General features: G+C 46.1%; 1 protein-coding gene across 1 annotated transcript in view; it reads right to left on the bottom strand.

Annotated features, from left to right (window-relative positions):
* The window catches only part of Lzts1 (leucine zipper tumor suppressor 1), a 59,814-nt gene extending 35,007 nt beyond the window's left edge, over nucleotides 1-24,807 (bottom strand). The window contains exon 1 of the mRNA XM_055618669.1: nucleotides 24,598-24,807. The gene's annotated coding sequence lies outside the window, so the exon portion shown is untranslated. The remainder of the gene's footprint in view (nucleotides 1-24,597) is intronic.
* Nucleotides 24,808-25,040: the final 233 nt, after the last annotated feature.

Here is a 25,040-nt window from a genome sequence, read left to right as displayed (position 1 = left end):
GATTACAAGCACATGCCACCAAGACAGGCTTTTCTTTTTTGTAAACAGGTAGTGGAGATTGAACACACGTTCTCATGTAGGCCCTTTACCAAAGAGCATCTCCCCAGCACCCAAACCTCTCTTGATTTATAAAAAGTATTATTATGGTCTGCATGTGATGCATGGATGTGGGTGTACATAAGCCACAGCATATATGTAGAAGTCAGAAGATAATTTTATGGGGTCTCCTTCCATTTCGCTATGGGTTTCTGCGATCAAACTCTAGTTATCAGTCTTCATGGCTTTTCCCCACTAAGCCAGCCGCCTAGCTCTCACTCTGTCCTTGATGGTGGAACAGCAACAATAATGGACCAGGCTTGTTCAGCAACACTGGTTACTAGATAAATGGCCCTGACTGAGTGCATTCTCTCTCGGGATTCCTTTGTCCTCTGCTCTCAGGAAGGCTGCCAACTCCTCCCTAAAGCACACTGGGTAGATCTGTAGAGCTCAGTGACCTAGGCCCCTCTCAGGATGGAGGAAGGGCTACTGATGACCACTCACCCACCACCAAGTACAGACTCCCACTGAGGGTGCAAGGACATGACATATCACTTGAAAGGGAGTCGGCAGATGAAAGGAGCTGAGTTGACAGGATGAGCACAGACCAAGGCCAAGCCAGCCATCTCAGAAGCAGAGCTCAGGGGCCCTTCTAAAGATTCATGAGAGCTGGGGCCCATGGCAGCTGAGAGAGGGTCCAGCAGAGCAGCTGAAGGGGAAAGAATTTCTTTATTTTGGTTTTAATCACAAGATTAGCTAAGAAAAAAGTTTTTTTTAAACATACTTTTTGCTTTTTTTTTTTTTTTTAATGGAGGATTGGAACACAAGAACTCCAAATCTGCAGACATGTATATGTGTCATACATTAACTTATCTGTGTCACTTTTGCCTCTCACCCCCACTTCAGGACCTTCAGTACAATCTTCTGCTCGCGGTACAGTGACAGCCTAGAGGATGGCTTGCTTGCTTCGCTGCCTCCAACGCTCTGCACAAAGGTCATTCTAAGGGTGGATTTCAACATTCCATTACTATCTCCTGATAACCTCCATGGCTCCTCTTGTCCAGACCCAAGCTATTACCAGACAGTCTCGGAAAACCTCTCCATGAAATCATGAATCAATAAGCTGTAATTGATTTTTGTTTTGAAATAGGGTCTCAACAGGCTAGCATCCATCCTCCTTCCTCCATCTCCTGACTCAGCAGTCAGGATTATAGGTAGGAGCTAGGAAAGGTGGCTTTAAAAGTGATATCTGAAAAATTACCTTATCACTTACTTCCTTGTGTGAGACCTGGTTGGTTAGGCCTCTGAATATCCTGAGTCTCTTTCTTTATCTCTGAAAATGATCTACAGTTCTCACCTGGTGAGTCTTAAAGCACACACTGAGGATCAGCTACACAGCAAATGTCAGCTTTCCAAGCTGTGAAGGGCAGGGCCAGTAACCAGGTTCATTCGTGTATCTAAAACCTGCCTCAGTGTCCATTTGAGATGGTCTGGACATTCTTTCCCTTCCTGGGGACTCTTCTTCATTTACTGGTCAGGTTAATCCTGACCCACAATCTCACCACCTCCCCGCAGCACACATTCAGTCACCACCAGCAAATCCATATCAAGAAAGACTAAAGCTGGAGGTTGTAGATTGCCAGACATCAAGACTTAAAAAGGCTCTCTTCCCGTCCCAGGCGCTGCAGGAGCCGCGGGTTACCGTGCAAACAAGGCCAAGTCCAGACCCAAGCTATTACCAGACAGTCTTGGAAAACCTCTCCATGAAATCATGAATCAATAAGCTGTGATTGATTTTTGTTTTGAAATAGGGTCTCAACAGGCTAGCACCACACAAAACCAGTCCCACAAATGGCACAGAAATGGCATTAAGAAACCCCAGTCACAAAGATACAAATCTCTTAAGGGTGCGGACCCCAAGTTCCTGAGGAGCGTGTGCTTTGTCAAGAAGCACAACAAGAAAGCCTGAAGAAGATGCAAACAACGCAACGGAAAGAGCATTCTCAGAGGCCATTAAGGCCCTTGTGAAGCCTACTGCAGTTAAGCCCAAGATGCCAAAGAGTCCAGCCACAAACTCAGCTGTCTGGCTTTCATCACTCAACCCAAGCTTGGGAAGCAGAGTTGAAGCTATGGGGCTAAAGGCTCTGCCAACCAAAGCCCAAGGTTCAAACCAAGGCAGAGGCCACAGCTCCAGCTAAGGCCCAGGCTCAGGCTCCCAAAGGTGCCCTGGCCCATGTGATGGCCCCATAGAAAAGGACTCTGCTAATGTGAAGACAGATGGACTGGTGTGACAAACCTACCTACACAGTATGTACAGATGGCCAGTGTCCTATGCTGTTTTTACAAATAAACCCAAGGAAAGATCTGAAGGAGGAGGAGGAGGAGGAGGAGGAGGAGGAGGAGGAGGAGGAGGAGAAGGAGAAAAGGTTATTAAGACAGTTGTGTGCCACATTCCTGTCTTGACTACCCAATTTAGTAGAGGCAGGGGATCAAGAGTTCAAATCTTCCTCCAGCTGCAGAGTGAACTTAAATCAGCCTGGGAGACACCAGACCCTTTCTCAAACAAAACAAAATGAAACAAACAAACAAACAAAAAAAACCTGCACACACACACACACACAAGAAAATGGTGATACTGACAGATAGTTAGATTGACCAACAGGGAAGAATAGAATCAGAAACAGAACGCCACACAGGATACCCGATCTATAACAGAGGGGACACCGCACAGCAGAGGGGAAATAACTGCTGCTGAGTCAGCTGGTATCCAATTGGAAAAATATTCTGTCGTCTGTCTATCATCTATCTATCTATCTATCTATCTATCTATCTATCTATCTATCTATCATCTATCTATTTATCTATCTATCTATTTATCTATTATCTATCATCTATCTACTGTCTATCTATTTTCTATCTATCTAACATCTACTATCTATCTATCATCTATTATCTATCTATCTATCATCTATCCATCATGTTCTTCTCATTCCTATTAGTTTGCTATTTGTGAGACAGAGTCTCATGTAGCAGAGGCTAGCCTAAAATTTGTTCTGCAGTTAAGAGAATATTTAACACTTTATTTCCTGCATCTCCCTTCCAAGTGTTGTGATTACAGGTGGTTATGAAATACATCCAATGCTGAAAGAGTTGAATTTTTGGGGTCACTCATATATACTATCAAATCATCTGCAAATAGTGATAATTTGACTCCTTTCCGCTTTCTATCCCCTTGATCTCCTTTAGTTGTCTTATTGCCCTAGCTAGGACTTCAAGTACTATGTTGAAGAGATATGGAAAGAGTGGGAAATCTTGCTTTGTCTCTGACTTCAGTGGGATTGATTTAAGTTTCTCTCCATTGAGTTTGATGTTGGCTATAGGCTTGCTGTATATTGTCTTTACTATGTTTAGGTATGTGCCTTGTATCCCTGATTTCTCCAAGACTTTAACATGAATGGGTGTTGGACTTTGTCAAATGTTTTTTTTAGCATCTAAGGAGATGATCATGTGGTTTTTCTCCTTCAGTTTGTTTATATGGTGGATTACATTGACGGATTTCCATATATTGAACCACCCCTGCATGCCTGGGATGAAACCTACTTGGTCATGGTGGATGATATCTTTTATGTGTTCTTGGATTCAGTTTGCAAGTATTTTATTGAATATTTTTGCATCAATGTTCATAAGAAAGATAGGTCTGAAGTTCTTTTTTTGTTGGGTCTTTTTCTGGTTTAGATATGAAGGTGAATGTGGCTTCATAGAATGAGTTTGGTAATGTTCCTTCTGTTTCTATTTTTTGGAATAGTTTAGAGAGAATTGGAGTTAGCTGTGCTGAAACCATCTGGCCCTGGGCTTTTTTTGGAAGGGAGACTTTTGATGGCTGCTTCTATATCCTTGGGGGATATAGGATTATTCAATCTATTTACCTGATCTGGATTTAATTTTGCTAAATGGAATCTATCAAGAAAATTGTCCATTTCATTTAGATTTTCAAATTTTGTGGCACATAGGCTTTTGTAGTAAGATATAATGATTGTTTGGATATCCTCAGTGTCTGTTGTTATGTCCCCCTTTTCTCTTCTGATTTGGATAGTTTCTCTCTGCCTTTTAGTTAGTTTGGTTAAGGATTTGTCTATCTTGTTGGTTTTCTCAAAGAACCAGGTCTTGGTCTCATTAATTCTTTAAATTGTTTTCTTTGTTTCCAATTCATTGATTTCAGCTCTGAGGTTGATTATTTCCAATCATTTACTGCTCTTGGGTGTGTCTGCTTCTTTTTTTTCTAGGGCTTTTTAGGTGGGCCATTAAGTTGCTTGTATGAGATGTCTCCAACTTCTTTCTGGAGGCACTTGGTGCTATGAGCTTTCCTCTTAGCACTGCTTTCATTGTGTGCCATAAGTTTGAGTAAGTTGTGTCTTCATTTTCATTGAATTTTAGGAAGTCTCTAATTTCTTTTTTCATTTCTTCCCTGACCAAGCTGTTTCCATCTGTATGTAGGCTTTTTGTTATTTCTGTTGTTGCTGAGGTCTAGTTTTAGGTCATGGTGGTCTGATAGGATACAGGGTATTATTTCAATATTCTTATATCTGTTGAGGCTTCAGCTGATAAACACCTTCAGCAAAGTGGCTGGATACAAAATTAACTAAAAAAAAAAAAAAAATCAGTAGCCCTCCTGTATACAAAATACAAAAGGACTGAGAAAGAAATTAGGGAAACTACACCCTTCACAATAGTCACTAATAACATAAAGTACGTTTGTGTGACTCTAACCAAGCAAGTGAAAGAGGTGTTTGAAAAAAACAAAAAACAAAAACCTTCAAGTCTCTGAAGAAATAAATTGAAGAAAATTTCAAAAGATGAAAAGATCTCCCATGCTCATGAGTGGATAGGATTAACATAGTGAAAATGGTCATCCTGCCAAAAAGCAATCTACAGATTCAATGCAATTCCCATCAAAATACCAACACAATTCTTTACAGACCTTGAAAAAACAATTCTCAACTTCATATGGAAAAACAAAAAAAAACCAGAATTGCCAAAACGGTCCTGTACAACAACAGATCATCTGGAGGTATCTCCATCCTTGATCTCAAGCTGTACTACAAAGCAATAGTAATAAAAACTGCATGATACTGGCATAGAAACAGATTGGTGGACCAATGGAATCAAATAGAAGACCCACACACCTATGAATACTTGATTTTTAACAAAGAAGCCAAAACCATACAATGGAAAAAAAAAGACAGCATCTTCAACAAATGGTGCTGGTCTAATTGGATGTCTACATGTAGAAAAATGCAAATAGATCTATATTTATCATGCTGTACAAAACTAAAGTCCAAGTGGATCAAAGACCTTAACATAAAACCAGGCACAGTAAATCGGTTAGAATAAAAAGTGGTGAAGAGCCTAGAATTCATTGGCACAGGAGACAACTTCTTGAGCAGAACACCAACAGCACAGGTTCTAAATCAACAACCAATAAATGGGACCTCATGAAACTGAAAAGCTTCTGTAAAGCAAAGGACACTTGTCAGAACAAAACGACAGTCTACAGACTTGGAAAGGGTCTTCACCAAACCTATATCTGACAGAGGGCTAATATCCAGAATATATAAAGAACTCAAGAAGTTAAAAAGCAACAAATCAAGTAATCCAAATAAAATATGGAGTATAGAGCTAAACAGAGAATTCTCTGTAGAGGAATATAGAATGGCAGAAAAACACTTAAAGAAATGCTCAAAATCTCTAGTCATCAGGGAGATGCAAATCAAAACGACTCTGAGATTTCACCTTACACCCATCAGAATGGCTAAGATCAAAAACTCAAGTGACAATACATGCTGGAGAGGATGAGGAGAAAGGAAAACCCTCCTCCATTGCTGGTGGGAATGTAAACTTGTACAACCATTTTGGAAATCAATCTGGCACTTTCTCAGACAATTAGAAATAGTGATACCTCAAGATGCAGCTATAACACTGCTAGGCATATATTCAAAAGATGCTCAAGTATATAACAAGGACATTTCCACAACCATGTTCATAGCAGCTTTATTTGTAATAGCCAGAACCATTGATGGACAACCCAGATGTCCATCAATGGAGGAATGGATACAGAAATTATGGTACATTTACACAATGGAATACTACTCAGCAATTAAAAACAAGGAAATCATGAAGCAAATGGTGAGAACTAGAAAAGATCATCCTGAGTGAGGTATCCCAGAAGCAGAAAGACACACATGGTATATACTCACTTATAAGTGGTTATTAGACATATAATATAGGATAAACATACTAAAATCTGTACATCTAAAGAAGCTAAGCAAGAAGGAGGGCCCTGGGTAAGATGATCAATCCTCACTCGGAAAGGCATATTGGACAGACATCAGAAGTGGAAAGAGAACAGGACAGGAGCCTACCACAGAGGGGCTCTGAAAGACTCTACCCTGCAAGGTATCAAAACAGATGCTGAGACTCATAACCAAATTTTGGGTAGAGTGCAGGGAATCTTATGAAAGAAGGGGGAGATAGAAAGACCTGGAGGGAACAGGAGCTCCACAAGGAGAGCAACAGAACCAAGAAATTTAGGCCCAGGGGTCCTTTCTGAGACTGATACTCCAACCAAGGACCATTCATGGAGATAACCTAGAACCCCTGCTCAGATGTAGCCCATGGCAGCTCAGTATCTAAATGGGTACTCTAGTAAGGGGAACAGGGGCTGTCTCTGACATGAACTCAGTGGCCTGCTCTTTGGTCACCTTCCCTCAGTGGGGAGTAGCCTTACCAGGCCACAGAGGAAGACAATGCAGCCAGTCCTAATGAGACCTTAGAGGCTAGGGTCAGATGGAAGGGGAGAAGAACCTCCCCTATCAGTGGACTTGGGGAGGGGAATGGGAGAAGAGGGTAGGAGGACAGCATTAGGACAGAATGAGGGAGAGGGCTACAGCTGGGATGCAAAGTAAATAAACTGTAATTAATATAAAAAGTAATAATAATAATAATAATAATAATAATAATAATAATAATAATAAAAAGAAATGCATCAATTGATAGGACCTGGTGTGCTGGGGTTGGATAGAGAGGGAGGAAGTCTTCCCTTGTCAGGAGACTGAGGGAATATGGGGGATCGGTGGGTGGGACTGGGCAGAAACAAGAGAGGGGGCTACAGCGGGGGTACAAAGTGAATAAACTATAATAAATAAATAATTTAATTTAATTTAATTTTTAATTTAAAAAAGGAAATGCAACAAACAGAACAAAACTGAAGGTCTCATTTACACCCAGATGGCCTCACAGTCACTCTGTAGCCAAGTGTGACCTTGAACTTCTGATTTTCTTGCTTCTATCTCCCCGGCTCTGAGATTACAGGCATGTTCCACCATATCTGGTAGTGGTTTTGGAGATCAAAGCCAAGGCTTTGTGCAAGTTAGGAAACCACACTACTAACTATATCCTGAGCCCAAGAATTCATCATGACTCCTACTTAGCACTACATACACAAATATATGTAATAGATATATAATAACGTTTATATAATTATATGTAATGCCTTATATATAATATTGTTATATTATACACAATGTACATTTATTATAGTATATTAAATCCCAGGTTAATTATAAACACAAATACAGAATGTAAAATACTAAAGCTCCTAGAAAAGATAGAGGTTATTTTCTTGATTTTTGCATATACCTCTCAGGCAGAGCATAAAATATACTAACTATGAAGGAAAAATATTAATAAGAATTTTTCTTTGTCAAGGAGCTCCATTGAAAGTAAGAAGAAAAAGCCCTGAGTGGAGAAAGACATTTACAATACACATATTTGGTAAAGAAGTTGTCAGAACACACACACAGACACAGACACATACACATACAAAAGAACGCACACATTCCCAGCAAAAAGACAGTTCAAAGTGAGTGAACAACTTAAACACGTGATTGGTAAATAGGATGCACAGACGGCTGAGAAGGAAGTCCAGCTTGATTAGTTATCTGGGAAATGCAGACTAAGGTCATAAGCAATAACCTTTATACAAGCACTAGAATGGCAAACGCAAGTGCCTGACAATACCAAATGCTGGGGGGAGGAGGCGTTGTGAAGCTCATCCACTGCCGACAACAGCATTTATGTTCTGGGGCACCCTACAACACGCTTCCAGAATTCAAGCTGGACATGCGACCCGGTGGCTCCGTTCATACCTACACCGGGAGAGGCGTATATTCTCACTAACAGACCTGCCCAGAGTCCCCGGGGGAAAAGTCTGGAATCTTCAAGGAGTGCTATTTGCATTCGGGTACATTTATAGAGTGGAGGGTAAGGAAAATAACAGAGTGGCACCGATATCCAGCAGCATGGGCCACCTACAAAGAGCGAGGTATGGTTCTGCTCATACGAGATAAAACCACTGTTCCATCGGTCTGGAAAGATGACTCAGTAGTTAAAAGCACTAGCTGCTCTTCCAGAGGTCCCAAGTTCAATTTGCAGCAACTGTAAGGCAGCTAGCTCACAACCATCAGTAACCATAGGCCCATGGGATCTGATGCCCTCTTCTGGTGTACATACATACTAATTAATTAATTAATTAATTACATTTCAGACCAATTTCTGGGATAATGTTAAAGCTCTTGCCTCTTTTGTTTTAATTTTGAAACAAAGTCTCATGTAGACCAGGCTGACCTTGAACTCACTGGAAGCTGAGAAAGACATTAAACTGCCTGCTGCCCCTGCCTCTACCTTCTGAGTGCTGGGATCATAGGAGTGTATATCATACTCAGCCAAAGCCCCATGTCTTGCTTGACATGTGTTCTATTGATATGAAAACTCAAAATTTGTCATTCATGACTTGCACACATTTCTGTATGTACACAGACAAACACTTCAATGCATTTCTTATTTTAAAATTTTCTCACAATAATCTTGCAAGGAAAGATGCCCCAAAGAGACAAGAGATGTGCCTGGTGTTACACGGGGAGAAAAAGCAGATCCAGGACTCTGAGTTCCTACACACCATCTCCCGCCTTTTTATTTGAGTCCTTGCACAGTTCTAGCTCAGCTCCTCACTGGGCTTGGAGCTACCAAAGGCAGGGACTCGAACTACGTTTTTGCAGTTAATACAGAGTTGGAATCCATAGTTCTGAGCATACTCAGTGAAGAGCATAGGTAAGACACAAAATCCCATCACTCATTCACTCGCTCTTTCCCTCCCTCACATACCCTCTTTCCACTCTGGTTCTAATGGACCTCCTAAGCTTACCTTGGCTCTTGTTACCTCTCTGTACATCTGGGGATATACCCCAGGCACATGTCCTGCCTCTGAGAGCCAGCAGCAGCAGCCCCAGATCTTGACTTTTCCATTTGGCCAAATCTACTTGCCATCTTTGGGGCAGGAAGACTTCAGTCACATATCCACAGGACATGCAGCGAAAAAGAAATGAAGGGGAAGCAAATGTCTGTTATGATGGCTCCTTCCTCCTGCTGAGGCTATCACCCCACCCCTCAGGCATAACCACCATGTGCTCACATAAGCACAGTGTATGTTGGGCACAACTCCCTGTGGTACCAGCTCACTCCCCAACTCCCATCTCTCTCTGACCCCAGGGTTCTGCTGTCTATCTGCCTAGCTAACTTCTTCCCCCAAAGAGGCAGGAAACATCTGCCTAAAGTAGCAGCTCAGCAGAACAGGGAGCAGGACTGTCTTCTCCTCCCCCACACAACTGGGAACCCTTCCATCACTGCCTCCCAAAGAACCAACACCTGGTTATTGATAAGAGACTCCACTGAAAAGCTGCCTGAAAACCTCCCCTCCCCCAGCTCAGAAATCCAGTAGCTGATCCCCCACCCAACCGGAAGGCTGGCAGGAGGCTATGCTCCACCGGAAGCATCTGCTGACTTCAGGCTAGGGAACAGGGTTTTCTGTTAGTTGCCTTGGGCTTCTTATGCATTTGGTACTAGACAAAGCATCAAGTATGCAAGAGGAAAAACTTCATCCCATCTCCAAGGAACAGTGTCAGGCCCTCCCCCCCCCTCCACCCCATCTGACAGCATTAGGAAGCTCATTGCTCTGGGTTTTTTGCCTGGCCAATATCTATGCCGTGCCACAAATGCGGTGGTTACCAGAGCCCAGCCACTGTCCAGCAAACAGTGGCGTTACATTTGGGCTGTTCATTAGTACCTCGATCCTTACCCTTTTTTCTCAGTAGTTTTCCCTGTCCCTGACCCTACCCTAGGCCTCACCCTCTTTTACCTAAGTGCCCTTCCCTCCACTCATCTTGGTTACTTGTAACCCTTACAATCCTTTCCCTCTTACCCTTGCAGCCACTTTTCTGGGTATCTGTTTCCTATCTGTAACCTGGAGCTAATTGTTCCTTCTCCCTGGGTAGAAGGCATTAGAAGTACTGAGGGAAAGCTCATTTGTGAAGGGACCAGGGTATGATTAAGAATTTAATTTATGGCATTAAAAAAAAAGCATATGGGACTTGATGACTCAAAACATTAGTGAGATTGCTGAGACTCAAATTCTTCATACACTTTTCTCCAGACTCACAAAGCCCTGGGCTCTTTTCCTGTCTTTTCGTGATCAAAAGAATTTGAGAACATTTTCATTTGGATCCTTTTGGGACTAGACTGAAATAAAGATTATCATCAGAAGTACATTAGCATATTAGGAGCCACTGGAAGAAAGCTTGGAGAGTGCCCAGCAAGCACTGATCTGTCAAACAGATTACAAACTCCCTGAGGACAGGCGCCTGTTCACTGTAGCATCTCCAGAGCTACCTTCCAAGGGAAGGAATTGCCAGAAGCCCCTTCAAGAGTAGGGGGTATTCCTAGCCCTCCCCCCATGATAAAGAGAACAGACCCAGGATTTTCATTGACACCATCTCCTATTTCCCTTTGGTTGCTTTGCCTTGATCCTCAGGCAACCCTACCCCAGGTGTGGGTAAGATCAGACTCATCCATCTTTTGCCAGAGGCACTTCTGTTGAACCCCACCCTAACATCTACAGCATGGCCAGTGCTGGCCTCCTTCTGTCCCTTGCCTTCACACCGCAGCCCTGATCCCCCCCCCCCCCCGCCTTTAGGAAGCTTAGATAGGGGTACTTGCAAGGTCCTTTTCTCCTGGGTCTTGGGGTGGGAGGGAGAATGGAGGAGAACCAAGGTCCCCTCTCACCGCTCCGGCATGAGAAGAAGTTGGTTTCTAGGCGTGGGAGACAGAGAGGAAGCCAAGCGGAGATTCGTTTGGGGGACTGGGTCTATCACTGGGCTACATCCCCAGCCACGGCGGTGGGAGCAGTGTGATATGTGTGCTTGCATGCAATTGTGCATGTGTGTGTATGTGTCAGTCAGTGTGTACTGTGTACACGTGGCAGCCAGAGGAAAAGGCAGGTTGTCTCCATACTGGGGTTAGACAAGTACTGCCCTTTCATGTATGTACCACATACCTGAACTCTGGGTTAGATCTCGAACTTAACGTTTGCATCACAAGCACTTCATCAAGAGAATACTTGTATAACATCCTTTTTGTGTTTTTTAATTTTGAAAGAGGGTCTCCCAGTCTTAGTCCTGGCTATCTTAGGTTGGTCTTGAACATACTCTGCAGCCTGGGCATGCCTTAGTTTCCCATGAAGCTGGAATGATGGGCCGGTTTGACTCAGGATGATGAAGCCTGGGTCTGGTAAATGTGGTAAGAGAAACCTGCAGTCAGAACCTTGAGATTCCACACACCTCCAGGAGGGTCCTTAGCTGTCACTCATGGTTGGAAGGGACTTGTCTTACAAGTCTGATTAGAGAGCCCCTCTCAGCAAGAAGGCCAAGCAGGCAGGTGGCTGGTCCAAGGAGGGTTCCCTTATTCTGTCATCACAGATGTCCTAGTCCGGCTGCCTGGGTAGCACAGGTCTGGGCAAGGCCAGGAAACCAGCACTTGCAATTAAATCCACCCCACAACTGGAAGTTATCAGGAGGTCTTTGCAGCCTCCGGGTCCCTTCACCTGGAGTTTGCCCGGCTGGTCAAAAGCAGGGAGGGGAATGGAGGACAATAGGCTGCCATCTATGTTTTCTGCGCTGGGATGCACCTTCCTGGGGCCTTTTTGGCTAGAGACATCCTAACCAGAGACCTCAAAGCAGCACCATGATTTTGACTTCTGGCAGGCATCCCAAAAAGAAAGATACAATTCCAGGCTGCCCTGTGCTTCATTAACAAGTTTCCTATCTCTTCTTGGCTTGGGAGTCTCTGAAGAAGGTCAAGTGGGAGTTTAATAGTCATCTCTGGGATTGTGCAGAGGGCAGTCTTTGAACTCTGCCCACAGATGGGTGGTTCCCACCACTGAATGATTTATAATTTAAGCAGGAGGGATGCAACTGCCTGCAGGGAAATGTCTGGGCTTCATACGGTTTCTGAGCAGCGAAAGAGCCAACTTCCTCACACCTAGTACTAGATCAAAAGTTCTCCAAACCAGGCTGTGGAAGCAGCCTCATATCCCTCTTCTATACTTCCTACCAGCTAGAAAAGCCAGGTGTGGGTAGAGACACCACCCTGGACCTGATAGATACTAACATGTCAGGGAGGGCTTGCTGCACTTTGACAACGCAGGTTCTAACATCCCATCCTCAGACTGGACACTTGAACGGCTGTATACTCCATGGGAGTCACCTCAACACACAGCTATACTTTTAACAGAGAGAAGTTTCCTCCACTGTGTGTGTGGAGCTGGGCTAGAGGGGGTGGACAAGGAGGAGAAGGCAAGCAATACAGAGCCCTCCTGGAAGGTGCATTAAACGCCAGCCCACACATTTCCTGTGGGAGCATTTGGATGTTTCCTTGGTAGGAAAATAAGTCCCTAATAGAAGCAGCTTCTCCCAGGCCCACTCAGTCTGCCCCCGCGGCACCTCGCCTATTCCATTCAGGCAGATCTTCCCATGCAGCAATCAACCCCAGCATACCTCAGACCCTCTTAGGGAGACCCAGCCAGCCCCCTGTTGCAATGAAGAACCCCTGTAAGGTAACACACAGAAAAGTGCCCCCTGACTTGTTTTCTTTCCTGTCCTTGGGTGTTAACAAAATCTTGGAAAAAGCTATCTGGGAAGCCATTGCTTTGACGCAGGAGGAGAAGAAAAAGGAGAATAAACACCTCTTCAGGCAACGGTCAGTTGGATGAAGAACTTCCTACCCTGGGTTTGTCCACATCCTGATTGAAATGGAATACCCTATCTTTGGTGGTGTGAAGGGAAGCCCAGCTGGCTTCCATGGTCCCTGGCCCTGTCCTCCTACCCACCGCCTCTCCTGGGCATTATGAGCAAGAGATCCATTTTCAGTGCTGACTTCAAGACAATGATGCCAGCTCATTACCCAGCATCCTTTCACAGGTAGCCTGTGCATTTAAATTTAGTCAAATGGACAAGTAAGATGGAGATCAGGACAAAGTTGGAAATGACTCCTTGTCAGTTTTCAGCTGTTCCAGATTCTGGTCACCAGGGTCATGCAGGTCACCAGAGCAGAGTGATAAAAATGTTAATGTATAGCCTGACCGGAAAGCTGTCTCTCCTTGATCTACATGAAGATTTCAAGGCCCTCTCACACACTCAGCTTGAGGAACTCAGCTTAAGGTATTTTGCTTCCTTTGAAACTAATGGGAGGAGGAGGGTACTGATAAATTGGGATAGCACCAGATTTCACTTGATTTTACTTCCACTCGCTCGTGTGATTCCCACAGCAATGCTAAAGGAGACACAGTACATTTTGCCGATACAAAACTAAGGTTCAGAGAGGCCAAGTGACTTGCCCACAGGCACACAGACAACAGACAGTACAGCTACGTTCTAAAACCTGTGTCTTAGTGCTACTTCTGTCACTGTGGTAAAGCCCATGGGCAATAATCAATTTCTGGGACAAACTGTTATTTAGCTTCCAGGTTACAGTCCATCAGAAGGAAAGTCAAGGCAGGAAGCCAAACTAGCTACTCATGTGCACAGCCAAGAGCAGAGAGAAAATGAGTATATTCATGCCTACCTCTCAGATCTCCTTCCCCGCTCATCTTCCATTCAGGACCCAAAGCCAGGAAACGGTACTATCCGCTTTTATTTTTCATTAGACAAATTTTTATTTAAAATACAGCTACATCACTTCCTCCCCCTCTTTTGTCCCACATCCCTTCTCACTCCTTCTGCATCTGGTGGCCTCTTCTTGTTTCATGATTATTCTTACAAATACTTCAGGTGTAGTCTGACTCTCCCCATATTAGTTAACATAACAATCAGAACAATCCCTCACAGACATGGCCATAGGCCAGCCTGATCTAAATAATCCTTCACTGAGACTCTTCCCAAACCCTATTTCTTTCGTCACTGTCAGCTTCCCTGGCTGATTCATAGGATTGGTACATATGTCTTTAGGGCTCATCTACCCCCTGCTGGGCAGCAGGTTGCTGCCTGGGTGAGGAAAACTCTCCCCGGAACAAACAGCATGGTGGAGATGGCCCCTGAAAAGCACCATGTCTAGGTGTCACGGCAGTTATTCCTTCAGCAGGTGGGGTGCTTCGAGGCTAGAGGGGGCAGCTTCTTCCAGAGGAGGGAGCGCAAGGCTGGCCTGCCACTCTGCTCTACCGAGCCCAGTGGATGTCCTACCTGTGTCCATCCCCATTCCACCCCACATCCAGACATGGATCTGTCCATACGGGAATCTCTTTCTGTGCTTGGTCTGGGTGGAGAATGCACACTGACTGGCAACAAATAAGCTACACACATGGGAGATAGTACCAAAGAACTTCGTTTCTCCGTGCACTCACCACACACACACACACACACACACACACACACACACACACACACACACCACAAAAGCAAGCAGAATAGGAGAATGGAGGTCATGGGAAGCAGCTATCATGTTCTGAGAATCTCTTAACTTAGAAGAAAAGTCCACAAAGCCTGGAGACAATGATGCATCTCTATGTCCCCAGGAAAAACCTGTCCAACCCTTTGAGAGTCAGGATCTCGTGGAATCCTTTGGCTCTTCACGCTTGGCCCACAAATTAGCAGCGAGTCTCTAGTGGGACCCCTAGTCACAAGGGAGTCTAGGCAAATCCTTGCCTTACTCTGGGCCTCTCTGTCTTCAGCTATGTTTGTTGTGGACATAAACCTGTTTTTGTTTTGGTCCCAGGTGTGGGATGTGGGATTGATTCAGATGGTCCACAGCAGCAGACTATTTGCCTCATGCACGCTCTGAGAGGAGCTCTTTGCCAGCTGCAGATAGTTTAAATCTCAGGAGTCTGGAGAGAGAATAAAAGCCAGAGCCTAGAGAGCGTGGAGCTAGAGAAAGAACAAGTCTGCTCCTGTTTCCCCCTTGCTACTCCTGGTTGCTGTTGTGAGACAAGATGGAGATCTTCTGAAATGAGAACTGGACTGGCTCCAAGGAACCCAACGACTCTAACCAGCAGGAAGCAGCTGAGAGAACTGCACCCCCTCTCCCATTAACCCTTTCTCTCTCCTACCTGGTGTTGGGATGTTGGAAGGGATTGGGGCGGAGTAGGGAGAAAAAGATACAAGAAATGTAAATAAAAGCGTTTTGTTTTTGTTTTTTAACTAACACCAACATGTTGTTTTGTTATGTTTCAGCTTTTGTGTGCATTCATGTGTGGCAGTGCATGTGCGGGAGCACATACGTGTGCATGGATTGTCTGTAGAGGCCAGAGGACAACCTGACCTGACAACCTGATTGGGTGCCAATCTTTCTCCGGTCCCACTCCCACCTTTTGTTGGAGACAGGAGAGCTCACTGGCCCGGAACTTTGCCACAGGCCATGTTAGATATGAGCTTCCACAGGCCTGGTTGTATCAGCCTCCCTTCTTACAGCCCCAACCCCAGATCCTCACACTTTGCCACACAAGTGTTTTACTAATGGAGCATTTATCTCTCTGGCTTGTCTTATTTTTAATGCAGCCCCTCTTTATTTCATGCAGGTCCAAACCAGAAAGGCATCACCCATGCATCCTTATGTATAGTATGTATACTTATCAGATAAGTACAGGGCCTAGCACCTTGACCTTGCAATAGGAATTTGCCCTCCTTGAAGCCTCAGATACCCCAAATATTCCCAGGCCATGGGAACATGGGCTATTAAGTAGGAGAGAAGGAAGGGTAGGGTAGAAAAGCATGTTAATAAGCACCGTTCTTTATAGAAAGCAGTCTCAGTCTTCAAATACATTGTGTACTCCATGTCTCTAGCCAAAGTCTACTCATTGCCTCTTGGTCTAACAAATGGCATGAACACTTCCCAGTTGGGGGCATGAGCCCTTCTCTCTCATTCCGGCAGGTCATGCAAGGTCGGTTGACCATGCTGCCTGCTGTCTGCCATCTTGCCACACCACTATTTCATCCTTGTGACAGTCCCATCCTTCCTAAGACCTTCTCAAGCTCCGTGCCCTCCAGGAAAACACTTTATATAGAGCATTTTACCCACAATGCATTTTCATATGCTAGTCACTGCCTATTAGGCATGAAGTCCTGGGTTTGATTCCCAGTACTACACAAAACTGGGCACACACCTATAACGTCAGCACTTGGAAGGTATAAAAGGAGAATCAAAGTTCAAGGTCGTTCTCAGCTACATAACAAATATGAGAGCAACCTGAAGTGAAGATTATCTCAAAACACACCACACACACACAACTTATCCACAGCACCAAATCAGAGACTCCTTGTGGCAGATATTGAGAGACCAAAAGATTAAATAAAAACCAGCTATTAAGACCTGAACTAGGTGGGTGGAGAAGTCCAGTAATGCCCTGAGGGGAAGGACCGCCTTACTGCATTCTTTCCCCACCCACTAGAGATACAGTTGCTAGGAAACTGGCCCATCCCCCACCTTCCTATAGCCAATCATTTCAAAATGTAGCATTTTAACCAATAGATACTTGCTAGGCAGGAATTGCCCCTGCCTTGGGCATGCTGGGATGGACCAGAATCTTTAAATCACCCAACTAACCTGAGCACAGGGCGCTCAGCTCCCACCTCTTCTGCTGTGGGGGGTGTGGGCCCAAGCTGCAGCTTGTAATTTACAATAAAAAGAACCTCATGTATTTACAGCGGAGTCAGTTTATTCCTGGTCTTTTGGGGTTCATGAACTGGGCAGAACAATATGTCTACATTTCTTGGAACCCAGAATCTATCCATTATCCTATGGCTTTAGGAATGGAATTAAATGGAAACGAACTGGGCTTTGGGGGTTCAAAATGAAACTTCTTAGAGTTGATAGAATGAAAGCAGCTTGGGGAAGTTTGTGGGCTGACGAGGGGCAGATAGAATGCTATTTAGGAATTCCTCTACCCTTGAAGTCTGGCAGGCGCTGAACAATTTGGAACCTTACACTTGAACCCTTGACTGCAGGTGCTGTGTAAAAGTAACTCCAGGAGGTTTCTAGGTCAACAGAGATCCGGAGGTCCTATTAGCGAGCTCAGGGAGGCTGTGGACACAGCTCCCCTAACCTGATTGATGAGAAAATGAAGACTGAGGAAAAGCTGTGGGTGCTGCCCACACCTGCCCGCCAGCCACTGGTTGTTGAGATTAGAGCAGGGGCAGCTGCAAGCCTGGCTAGGGGATGGGCCCAGGGCAGCTGGAAACTCTTTCCAGGGCCCCTTTGAGAAACCACTTTTCTTTACCGCGCAGGTGGGGGTGGGCGGGGCTCCGCTGGGCTTCTGTTTTCCCCCACCTGCCCGCAGTGCGGTTTGTCTGCTGGCGCCACGGAGGCATTAAGGCTGGGGGAATCTGATCAGTACCGAGGAGGTGTTGTCTCAAAATGTGAGCCCGGTACAAGCCTCTCCCCCCTGCCCTGCACTGCTGAGGCGCCTTCCACCTTCCATCAGGACTCCTGGGGCTAAACATCTGAAGGGTGCAATGATAAGATCGCTATCTTGCACTTCAACTTCTCTTCTGAAACGCTGCTCCCCATGACCCTGCTGCTCAGGGCAGGGTGGACCCAGCTCAGGAAGGGGTTGCCTCTTAGGGGCTGGTGCAAGGTCAAGTGCAGCCCTGGGGCTCACGGTCTTTCCCTTGACTGGTTTTAGTGCTCCCTCGTTGTGTGCGGCTCCTTTCTCAGGATTTATTAATCTGGGTCCCGGAGCACACTAGCTCCCATGCCATCAGCAAGGTAAAGTAACTCCTGCCTGGGGTTCACAGTCCTGTTTACTGCAGCCTCCGATGCTAGTCCTGGGAACCCACTCTGCTCTCCAGCAACTGCAAGCCCCAGTATAAGGCCAGGCGTAATAATACGAGATGCATGTCCTGGAGAAAATCCCTGCCATGGGAACATTGTCAGGGCTTCTGTTTCTCCGCTCTGTGTGATCTGTGTGTAATTCCTTCCTGCCCGAAGTTCTCTCACTGAATTGGTATCCATGCCCTTCAGAATTCCTCAACATTACTTTCCTCTCCCTGACCATGTGGCTTAGATAGCACAGGAAAACCCAAAGAGGTACCATAAGCCTGGCTACCGTCAGTCTCAGTCATGAGGCTGAATCCAGCCTGTCCCCGGTGCTCCTTCTCTTTCAAAGGACTTATAATCTCAGCTGGGAGGAAAGACAGAGCTGAAAGGCTAAATCCTAACACATTAGGACAAATGCTCAATAGGAGCAACAAGTTCATACTACTGAATTCAAGGACTTTCTCTCCTTGGGGCTTCTGCCCTTTCCTCTTTCCAAACCAGCAGAAAAAGCACCTCAGATATGTTATCTCCCTGACCTATGGCACATCCCCACCACCAAGGTCACTGGGGTCTCCAGGGAAAGGTGCTGGCAAACCCCAAGCTTTGTCTTCCTGCCCCCTTCCTCTCCCTCTCACCTCCTTCCCTCTCTCCCCTCTCAGTGCATGTCTATACTCAATTCTCTCTCTTTACAGCAAGAATATAATGTTCGGTTGCTTTACACCCACTCTGAATGCTGCCAGCGAATAATGACTAAGGTGGTGGGTGGAAGTACAGCAAGTTGAGACCAATTTAGCAGTGCAGGGTGCCAGGAGGAGGGTGATTTAGCATCAAATGGCTTTGCAACAGCAAAGAGAGTGAAGCTGCCCCCAAAGCCAGCAGGCCACTGAGCCAAGTACACAGCCCTGCCCTGAGTGCCTGGGGCAGGAGTTGCACCAGCCACCTGGAAGTGTACTGGATGAGATGCACACACAGGGTTTCTGAGCAAAGAGCAAAGGCCACTCCCATCAGAGATCTCAGTTCCACTTGAGGGACCTCATTCTTGCATGTCCCACAAGCTGGAGGCTTTAACCAGACTGGTTCCTCCCCTGGGGAGAACTACAGCTGTGAAGAGTTCATAGCTACCCAAACTGCTCTAGAAACGGTAGAAACCGAGGTTCTGTGAGACTAAGTGTGGGTTGACTGAGCACACCAAGGTGGTGCCTCAGAGGGGCCGCTGGGAAAGGGGGGTAGGTCTTCTGGTCTTCGAATCTTGAGAGTCGCTGAAGGTTTGTGTCCCATGAGACTGTGCTTTTGTGCTTGGGTATCCCAGAAAAGCAGATTTCAGAAAGGGAAGCAGTGTCGGGAAATGAATGAATTGGAGGGAGGGAGGCTGGAGGCAGAGAGAGAACAAGCTGTGTTCTGGCAGTTGCCCTGAGGGCAGCCATCCTCTATAGTGATTAGTGACAAAGCAAAGCTCTGGTGGTCTAAAGAGCAGCCTTTGTTCCAGACAGTGGACAGAGCCCACATCACGTCTGTTTAGGTGCCAATATTGCCTGTCACTTACTAAGAAAACTCAAACTTCTAGTGTGTCGGTTAGGACAATTCCCTCTCCATCCTTCCTTTCTTCCTATGGCACTCCATCCTAAATTCAGGAGAGCTTCCATGAGGGATGAACTCGGGTCTGGCTTCTGCACAATGCTGACTCCCAACAAAGAGCTTGTGGCCATGTTTTATTCTGGAACTCACTTGCTATGTACAAGGTGAAATAGTTGAAAAATGAATTTTTGCCTTTCCAGTGATGTATCATTAACTCAGCTTCTTTGGAGAAAGCATTTGCTCTAATTTCAATGTGAACTGTATCAATAAAGGTCATGAGTTGACTAAATTTCAGGAGAACTCTAACATATCAAAATCCTTCTTTAGAGCAAACCCAAATAGATATCCCATCCCTAGCTGCTTCCTGGCTTGACCACAGCTTATGACATATGTATATAGCATTTGGGAGTTAAAAGCAGCACAGTAAAACTAAAGAAAAAATGAGGCTTTTCTCATCTTCAAATTTCAGTAATTATTAGAATAGCTGAGCTCTTACAATAAAAAAAACTAACTACATTTACTTATTTGTTTGTTTGTTTGTTTATATGCATGCTGTGATGCCAGGGTACCTTGTAAGAGTCAGTTCTTTCCTTTCACCATGTCAGACCCAGGTAGTCAGGCTTGGTGGCCCAAATTTTAAATACCTCTTTTTTGTTGTTTGTTTTGTTTATTAAGCCTTTGTCAACAACTTAAGGAGCCTAAATATGTTTAATCAATAGGGCCAGGGGCTGAGAGGATCACACCATGCTGAAGTGCATTCTTAGGACAAGCAAGGCCCTGTGTTCTGCATCTGATGCTATTCCCTTCCCCCAAATGAGAAGAAAATAAAAATTATGAATGAATCCCAATAGCGTCATTTCTATGTTGCAAGTCAGTTGGCTTCAACACTTAGTTGAAAATCCTGGGTGCGTTCCTTGGCTTTACTCAGTGTCCCCACTTGCCAAATGGTGGAAGGCACAGCATAGGGCAATAGGGAGGTTTTCAGTGATAACATCAGGAAGTCCCCTTTTAAAGTGGAGCTTCAGAGAGAGAGAGAGAGAGAGAGAGAGAGAGAGAGAACTAGAAAATAATTGTTTAGTGGAGTCTGGATCCATTCAAAAGCAAACCTGGGCCTGTGCTGGCACATGACTCTAATCCTGGCCCTTAGGAGGCCCGCCCAGGGGGATCAGGACTTCAAGATTATCTTTTGCTCCATAGATAGTTCAAAGCCAACTTGGGTTACATAAGATCCTGTCCCAAAACAGCTAAAGGAAACTCAAAAGAGTCTTGAAATAAATTGTTTCCCAGACAGTGATATAGTTCTTGGTTGGCAAGACCTCCTAAACCCCTCAGCGCTGCTCTGGAGCTATCCTCGGAGGCAGAAGTCAGGACCTAGAGGAAGCAGCAGCATACGAAGATGATTCTGCTAAAGAGCCTGGGAGGCCAGTCTGGGCTACTTGAGACCCTGTCTCAGTTACTAAATAGAGAACAATGAAATGAAGGTTTTCAACCTTGAGTAATGCTCTTCCAAAGAAAAATTAAAATGGTCATGAGCCCTTGAGAACACATGTGGCCATTACAATATGAGCCATGATGACACCAATGCTAAGAGCATGTGAAGCTAGTCTTGGGCTAATAAGGCATAAAGCAAGGCCAAATTACCTCCTTCAACACAACAGCACTTCAAATTCCTCAGAGAATTCCTGGGTGTCCAAACTGCTGCAACAAGAAGATCCAGTCAAAGCAAAATCAGAGGTAAATGGTGAGGAGCCCCAGACAGTTGAAAACTCCTTCTCTGCCACCTCCACAGCATCAGCATTCCTCTGCAGCTGTATGCCCTGAAGCTCTGACTGTCCAAACTCCAGAGCCAGGTCTACCTAAATCAGGCCTAGCACCTTCTCCTTCCACATCTGCTCTTGTGGGTTGGCAAACACAGGAATAGAGTAGGTAGGATGGAGGTTCTCTTGATTCTAAAGTGTTAGGAATAGGGCCTGGGATGGAGCAGGCTAGGCAGAAGCCTTATAACAGCACGGGAAGTAAGAGACCATTTCAGTGAAGTGTGCTCCTGCAAAAGCCAGCCCTGCAGAGAACCCTCCAGCCTTCCTTCCTAACACTTTGCTAAACATGCACCTCCTAAGGTCCTAGTCCAAGCAGCCAGACACTATATCCTGAGCTCCAAATTCACTGTAGTTCTTGTGCGGTTAGTGTGGTAACAGCACCAGATGGCAGTAAAGTCTCAGAAGAAGGTTTGGGATCTCTACCTAAGGAAGAGGGGACTTTCCTACAGTGGCTTGAAACAATGGTGTGAGATCTGATGGCACTCAGAGGATGATATTAAACTCTGTTACAATAATATTCATCAGTGAGTTGACTTTAAGTCGCTTAAAATAGATTATTTGTCATTACCTTATTTCCTGTATTTTTTATTGTTGTGTTGTATTGTTATTGTTTTCCCTTTTGAAATTGTCTCAGGCAGCCCAGGCTCATCCTGAACTTCCTATGTGTTCAAGACTGGACTTGAATTTCTAATCCTTCTACCTCCACCATCTGGGCAAGTTTGCACCATGTGAAGTTTTTTATTTTATTTTATTCTATTTTCCTTTCTTTCTTTCTTGCTGTCCTGGCTCTCGCTCTGTAGACCAGGCTAGCCTTGAACTCAGAGATCCACCTGCCTCTGGCTCCCAAGTGCTGGGATTAAAGGCATGTGTCACCACTGCCTGGCTCCATGTAAAGTTTTATGTGGTGCTAGGGCTCAAACAGAGCCCCTGCCTGCTAAGGAAGCACTTTTCAACTAAACTAACCCCACCTTATAATGCTCATTCCTGAGCTTCACTGTGGTCCCAGGGCCTTGCATTTTGTAGCATCCAATGAAAATCTGTGAGATGAATGTTAAACAAGCACAAAGGCATAAAAATACATTTGCAGGAATAGAAGGCCATTTTTGTCTAGTTAGAGTCCATCTACTTCCTCACCCATACATGCAGACATCTGGCTTTTTAACACTGCATGGCAATCATGTCCTCCCACTCTCAGACTACTGGCACACCCAGCCTGCTCCCTCCTCCCCAGCACACTCTCAGCTCCTGCCAACCATCTGAGGTAGACACCTAGACAGGGATATCTCCTCCTGTCTAGAGAGTGCACAGACTGAATTGCTAAAGCAGGTTTGCTTTGCAGAGTGTTCCAAGACTGCTAGAAATACGAAAGGACAATCATCTTGAGCAAAAGCAAATGTCTGGTCCTTCAGCTTCCAGAGAGACCACCTGGAAAGATGCCCTCATTTCTTTTTCCACAGGCTGTTCTTCTCGCCTCCAGCGGGTGATTGCCCTCACATCTACACAGCCAAGACATGCTTTTTGGACTTCATTAATGCTAGACTTGGCTCCCATTAGCTATGGGACCTGGGGGAACACCCTTTCCTTTTGGTGCCTCAGTTTCTTCACTGGCACAGAGCGAATCATATCTTATGCTAACCTGGTAGTTATGTTGTGAGGATAAAGGAGATAACAAATGAGATAACGTCTATGATGCACAGAAAATGGTCAGAAGAAAGGCCTGGATAAATACAAGGTGTGGCCCAGGCCCGATTAGGGTGTATTCTCTGCCCACAGACTCCTGCCCACACTCTGTTCTGTGCCAACCTTAACCACTCTTACCCCTGTAAACTCTTAACTCTGATGGCCATGTGCACACACCTTCCAAACACCTCCATTTTCCCTCTGCCTGCCTGCAGCAAATTGTTTTTGAACTTGAAGAACGCTCAGATTACAAACCCTAAAATGCCCCTACCAGCAGCCTCCTCTCCCCGGTCTGGATGCTGGAAGAATTGCATGCAGGCAGCTTATCTTTCTGAGGTTGGGCTGTGAGACTCTAGTATGTTGTGCTTCCCGGAGAGAGAGGGGGCCCTTTGGTGGAGAAGGTGAAGGCTACCCAGAACCCAGTGTCTCAGCTGACCAGCAACTCAAGGAGCATGCAGAGGCTGAGAGCTGTGCTTGGATCCCTGAGCATCTCTGTGCTTGGGAAACTGAGGGCTCTGAAGCCAGCAGGTCTGCAGCGCTTTCCCAGGCCCGGGCGACCACGGGCGAGCAGAATCCCCACGGTTTGCTCTCTTCCACTTGGAACAGGAAAGGGAACCATCACCTGGCCCCTGGTGTTTGGATTGCCTGTTGCTACTGAGTTAAGCCAGGGCAGGATGAGTGGCACGACAGAGGGGATCTGACTCCCTGTGGTGAGAAAGAGGAGTGAACTGAAGTGTGTGTGTGTGTGTATCCAAGTTTATTCCCTATTATTCCTTCCACACAATGCACCTCCAAAGTTCCAGCCAGCAAAATAAAGTTCACTAGCCAGTCCCCAACAAGCAGATCCTCCTTCTGGGGACTCAGCCCCTGTGACCGCACTTCCTCGCCTCTCATTTCTTCACCTCTACATCCATGTCACCTAGTGCATGTCTCCAAGATCAAATTCAGGTTTGGAAGAAGACACCCCCCCCCCCCAGCCCTGGCTGACACCCGGCTGATGGACAAAGACAGAAGGATGGACATCGTTTCCCCCCCGGGGTCAGATCAGCAATACACGCAGTGACAAGGGCGAAGACTCGCCCGCCCCTCCCTCATCTCCCCCGCCCGACAGTTACATGCAGAAACAAAGACACCTAGACAGACGCAGCCACAGACAGACAAAGACCGACAGACAAGGGGACTCACTCCCGGAGTGGCAGGCTGCGGGGGGGGGGGGGGGGGGGGGGGGGCGCGGTCTTCCCTGGGTCTGGGCCAAAGGCTGCAAACACTCGGCGATGGAGACACAGGACTCACACCTTACCTGTCTGTCCTCCTGCGCCTCGGGGCTAGCTGCAAATGGCTGCAGATTTTGATTTTTCGGCGTATTTTGTGTAGTGCCCCTGTCTCCTTTTCCGTAGACCTGCCGGACCTGGCGGGTCCCGCAGCGCTCAAGTCCCGCTCCCCGGAGCAGCAGAAGGACGGAGAAACTTTCGGACAGCGAGCTCCTCGGAGCCGCCCAGCGCCCGCCCGCTTGCTCCGGCACGCAGGCTTCAGAGCCAGGTCCCCAGTCGCCGGCGGGGCGGGGCGGGGCGGGGCGGGGCGCGGGCGGGGCGGGGCCAGCACCTACCCCACTCATTGGCCCGCGCTGCCGGCGCCCCGTCCCGCTCGCCCCGCGGCCTTTGTTCCCGGCTGACAGCTGGGGTTGCTCCGACCTCCGACTCGTCCTCGTCTACAGCCCGCGCCAACCCTGCTCGCAGTTTCTTA

Source organism: Psammomys obesus, unplaced genomic scaffold, assembly GCF_907164565.1.
Source record: "Psammomys obesus unplaced genomic scaffold, mPsaObe1.curated_primary_1811, whole genome shotgun sequence".
In the NCBI taxonomy this organism is placed as follows: domain Eukaryota; kingdom Metazoa; phylum Chordata; class Mammalia; order Rodentia; family Muridae; genus Psammomys; species Psammomys obesus.
Note: the sequence above shows the minus strand (reverse complement) of the source record. Positions and strands in the feature narration are given on the sequence as shown.